At 42.5% G+C, this 5,211-nt stretch overlaps 1 protein-coding gene across 1 annotated transcript in view; it reads left to right on the top strand.

Moving 5' to 3' along the window:
- The first annotated feature begins 143 nt into the window (after positions 1 to 143).
- The window catches only part of Rala (v-ral simian leukemia viral oncogene homolog A (ras related)), a 52,543-nt gene continuing 47,475 nt past the window's right edge, over positions 144 to 5,211 (top strand). The window contains exon 1 of the mRNA XM_013033020.1: positions 144 to 238. The gene's annotated coding sequence lies outside the window, so the exon portion shown is untranslated. The remainder of the gene's footprint in view (positions 239 to 5,211) is intronic.

The raw sequence follows: 5,211 nt of genomic DNA on the forward strand, positions 1-5,211 counted from the left end.
TTCCCCCCCACACCCCGTCCCCTCTCCTCCTCCCCTTGCACCCGACACCCCTTTCCCTCCGTCCCCTCGCCCTTTCACTCCGCTCCCTGCCCGCACCCGAACTATGTCTTTGAAGGCATCTCTGCCGGGTTTTTGTGACACTTAGAGGAATGGCTTTTTCGTACTGAAATCTGAACCCGCTCCTCACTGGTTCACCCCTCGATTTGGATAACCTCCGCAGCGAGGAAGAGAACGCGAAGTAGGTATTTTGAATGAAGAGTGTTCCCTTCCGAACGATTCACAGAAGTGGAGGAGGAGGAGGAGGTTGGTGCGAGGTGACATCCAGAATCGCCCAGGCACGGCCTGTGTGTGTGTGTGTGTGTGTGTGTGTGTGTGTGTGTGTGTGTGTGCAGGTGGGCGGGGGTCAGCACGCTGGGGTGGCCAGTGCTGTTCTAGGTTTAGGGGAAACGGGGGAGTTAACCGGGACCTTTGCTTGAAAACCTGAATGTCCAGATTCGTGCGAGCAAACCCCAGTGTCATTGAGGTAGTGTGAGATACTCCAGTGCCACACCCTACCTGTCAAAGCTGAAAAAAAAAAAAAAACACCTAATTTATAAGTAGTCTGCCGTGAGTGTGTGGGGGAAGTGGAGGAGCTTTTAAAAACCAATATTTGAATTTGATTCTTATGGAAATGAATTATAACTTCAATCATGTTCCAGAAATTGGATGACAGATTTTATTAGGATATTGAACAGTAGAAGGTGTTCTTCTTAGCTTGTGTTAATTAATGAATTTGGATGTATCTTATTACCTTCAGTTTCTCTGGCTCTATTAATGCTGTGTTATTATAACAGGACTCTTGTGACTCTTAAGGCATTGTTATTAGACCCTGAATTTTTTCAGAGCAGGAATCATGCCTTGTTCATCACAGGGTGTCAGTACATTGTGCCTTAAACATAGAAGTGTTCACACATACTACCTCCCAGTAGTTATTTTTTAAAATTTAATTGTCAAGGTGATGTACAGGGGGGGTTACAGTTGCATACATAGGTAATGAGTACATTTCTTGTGGAGGGCTCATTTTTCTCCCACTTTTCCTCCCCCACAGTAATTTGTTTTGTCTTGGGATGTAGCTCAGTGGTAGAATGCTTACCTAACAGGCTCAACACCCTGGGTTCAATCCCCAGCACCACACACACCAAAAAAAATAATTTTGTTGGACAAGAGATTTTTCAGTTTTGAACATCAATTAATTGTACCAAGGGGTTTCATTCTTTTTTTTTTTTTTGTCGATGCCTGGGAACTATCCTCAGTTCTTCAGCTCAAGGCTAGTGCTGTACCATTTGAGCCACAGTGCCATTTCCAGCTTTTTCTGCTAATGTGGTATTGAGGAATGGAACCCAGGGCCTCATGGATGCAGGGCAAGCACTCTACCACTGAGCCACCTTCCCAGCCCTCAGTGGGTTTCATTCTATGTATACAACACTTCTAGATCAAAATCACCCCTCTACCATTCTTCCACCTCTCCCTTCCCCTTTCCCAAACCAGTCTCATTAGGTTGCCTTATTTGGTTTTCACGCATATATATATATCAAGTATTTTGTCTCACACCTATACTGTGCTTTAGTCATATATGTGTGTGGTATGTCATTAATACATACATAGGATCATACACTTATGATACAGTGTGTGCTTGCATATATAATTATATTTGTTGTTTTTGTTTTAAGTTCTTGGTACATTTTATCCTGTTCTTCAGCAGGGTCAAAGAATTCTTCTCCAAACTCTATCCTCCCTGTAAAGCTAAAATATTTAGGAGATTATGTCTGGGCAATATGATCATTTGTATTCCACTGTTAAGTGTTTACTATTTGAACTTATCCAGGGCTAGTAGGAAGAGATTTTTCTGGCTAAAGGTGGTATGTTTATTATTATTATTTATTTTTTGTTTGTCTGGGGTTTGAACTCTGGGCCTGTGGGCTGTCCTTGAGCTTCTTTGTGTTCAAGGTTAGTGCTCTACCACTTGAGCCACAGCACTACTTCTGGCTTTTCCTGAGTAGTTTATTGGAGATAAGAGTCTCACAGACTTTCCTGCCAGGGCTAGCTTTGAACCTACAACCTCAGATCTCAGTCGCCTGAGTACCTAGGATTACAAGGATGAGCCACCGGTGCCTGGCATGTTTATTATTTGAGTTAATAACTATACCCAATCTTTATTTAAAAAAGGAAACTATGTTATTAATGTTTGGAAAATGGTACATCACAGAAGTACTTGAAGTGGTTCATTTTTTCCATGGATACATGAAAATCCTCTAACGTCGGATGTGACCTTGACATGATTTACTGACAGGCATTTTTCACATTATTGTTCCAAGATCCAGATGCTCTCTAGTGTGTCTGCTTAGTGTGCAGTCATCTGGATCCTCTATTTTGAAGCAGTACTTCATTATAATACTTTTTCCAGGATTTTTTAAGGTGGTAGGGAGGCTAATTATAGGAATCTTGTCTTCTCTATGATGATTTGTGAAGGGAATATTTTTGTTGTAGATGATTGAATTGTTTTCACTTAGGGAGGTGGGAGGTCCTATTTAGAGCAAAAAGTGCTGATGTGGTCTTTCCCCTCCTTGGTGCCTAGTGGAGGGTCTGCACCGATTTTCCCAGCTCATTCTATAGGACATGACTAAACATACCAGTATCACTTCTTGTACTTGGGTTTATCAATATAATATGTATTTATTTTTTGGTAGTTCAGTGGCAAGGACATTCACTTAAAATACTGTAAAAAGAAGCTTTAAATGTTAATGAGGAGAAGAAATAACGCTTTGTTTTGTGTTTGTGCTCCAGTCCAGGGGTTGAACTGAGGGCCTGAGCGCTGTCCCTGAGCTTCTTTTGCTCAATGCGAGTGTTCTTCCACTTGAGCCACTGTGCCACACCCAGCTTTTTTTGAGTAGTTTGTTGGAGATAAGAGTCTCATAGCCTTTCCTGCCTGGTCTGGCTTTGAATGGGGATCCACAGATCTGAGTAGTCTCCTGAGTAGTTAGGATTCTGGGCTTGAGCCACCGGTGCCTGGCTGACAGTAATGCTTTTGAATTGTTAGGAGAGAGTTAACGATTTTCATTGTTTTATAAAATGCTTTAATTTTTAGACTAAGAACAAGCCTGTAATTTGTTATCTCAGCAACACTGCTACTATATGGAGACCAGATTTCCCTTCTTAAATTCAACAGTCCTCTGGGTAAAAACAGTTCTCATATATTGATTGCCTGCCAAATACTGTGATAAGAGCTTCACTTATTTTTAATCTCCACAATATCTGAGCAAGCTGGGTAGTTTTCCCTTTACTTTGCTAAGGCTATATGCAATTATTTGCCAGACTTAGCCCCTAGGTGGTGTGTATAGAGCCTGAGTAATGCAGTTAATCCTAAAGGCTGAGAAGGTGATTGAGATTGTGCTGAGCTTCAGCAAAATGCAGACACTGAGCTTAGCACTCATGGTCATCACGTTTGGCCTGGGGTCACTGGTGAGGCTGGCCAAGGAGCCTCAAGCAGCAGCTGCTTTCCTTTATCTGCCTCCAGTGTGCCTACAATTCAGTGTTACTGTTATCCGTAGTCTGTGTGTGCCATGGTGGAAGAAATACAGTTGGACAATGGTTGTTGTTTTCTTGCCAGTCCTGGGGCTTGAACCTTGGGCCAATGCTATACCATTTGAGCCACAGCTCTGTATCTTGCTTTTTTTCCCCTCTCTTTCTCTTTTTGGTGGGGTATAGCAACCTAAGTGCTATCCCTGATCTTTTTTACTCAAGGCTAGTGCACTACCAATTTGAGCCATAGCTCCATTCCAGTTTTCTGGTGGTAAATTGGAGATAAGAATCTCATAGATTTTCCTGTCCAGGCTGGCTTTGAACTGTGATCCTCAGATCTCAGCCTCTTAAGTAGCTAGGATTACAGGCCTGAGTCATGGAGCCTGGCCTGCCTTTTTTTTGGCGGGAGTTGGGGTGGGGCGGGGGGGGGTGAAGGGTGGGGGGTACTTGGTTAATTGAAGTCTCATATACTTTCCTGCTCCTGTTGGATTCTTAGATCTCAGCCCTCTAAGGAGCTAGGATTACAGGTGTGAGTTATCAGCACCTGGCTTCTTTACCACTTACTACCTCATTGCATTCAGAAGTATTGATTACCATATAGGAATAATGAAATTAAAGCTCTGAGGTTTTTTTTTGCCAGTTGTGGGGCCTGGACTCTGGGCCTGGGCACTGTCCCTTAGCTCTTCAGCTCAAGCAAGTGCTCTACCAATTGAGCCACAGCGCCACTTCCAACTTTTTCTGCTTATGTGGTGCTGAGGAATTGAACCCAGGGCCTCATGCATGCAAGGCAAACACTCTACCACTGAGCCACCTTCCTAGCCCCAAAGCTCTGAGTTTTGAAGAGCTAAGCAAATTTTAGGAGAGAATTTGCATCATTGATTTAATTTTACATGAAAGTGTAGATTTATTTCCTAGAAGTCAAAGAGACTATCTTTTATCACGTGTTATGGAAGCTTGTTTTTTTTTCTTTTTATCTTTTTCACCGAAAAAAAAAAGATAAAAAGAAAAAAACAAGCTTCCATAACACGTGATACATTTCTTAAAGACTTTCAGAGCTAGCATCCTGTAATGGAAAACAAAAATAATGGAAACGCATAACTGCTGTGAAGTATCTGCACAGTTTAATTGTTGAACTCACTTTTAAGTGTCCGGGTTTGACAGTGTCATTTTCTTTTTTTGTTGTTGGTTGTGGGGCTTGAACTCTGGGCCTGGGCCCTGTCCCTGAGCTCTTCAGCTCAAGGCTAGCACTCTACCACTTGAGCCACAGCGCTACTCCCAATTATAAGAGTCTCACAGACCTTCCTGCCTGGCTCACTTTGAACTGTGATCCTTAGATCTCAGTTTCCTGAGTAGCTGGGATTACAGGCATGAGCCACTGGCTCCCTGTTTGACAGTGTCATTTTGGACAGTAAGATAGAACAAGATTATGAAATGATTTTGACTCCCAGATGCTTTGTGAAGGTGAAACAAAGGTCATGTTTCTACAAAAGGTCATCTAAGCCAAAGGATCTCTGGTTTGGGTTATTGCATGATCGATACCTAGTAGCTAGCATAGAAATCCTTTGAACATGGAGGTTACCATACTGGATTGCAAGTGCTTAATTATTAAAAACTTTTTTTTTTTTGGGACCAGTCGTGGGGCCTGAACTCTGG

The sequence above is a fragment of the Dipodomys ordii genome, unplaced genomic scaffold (assembly GCF_000151885.1).
Source record: "Dipodomys ordii isolate 6190 unplaced genomic scaffold, Dord_2.0 Scaffold161, whole genome shotgun sequence".
Lineage (NCBI taxonomy): Eukaryota > Metazoa > Chordata > Mammalia > Rodentia > Heteromyidae > Dipodomys > Dipodomys ordii.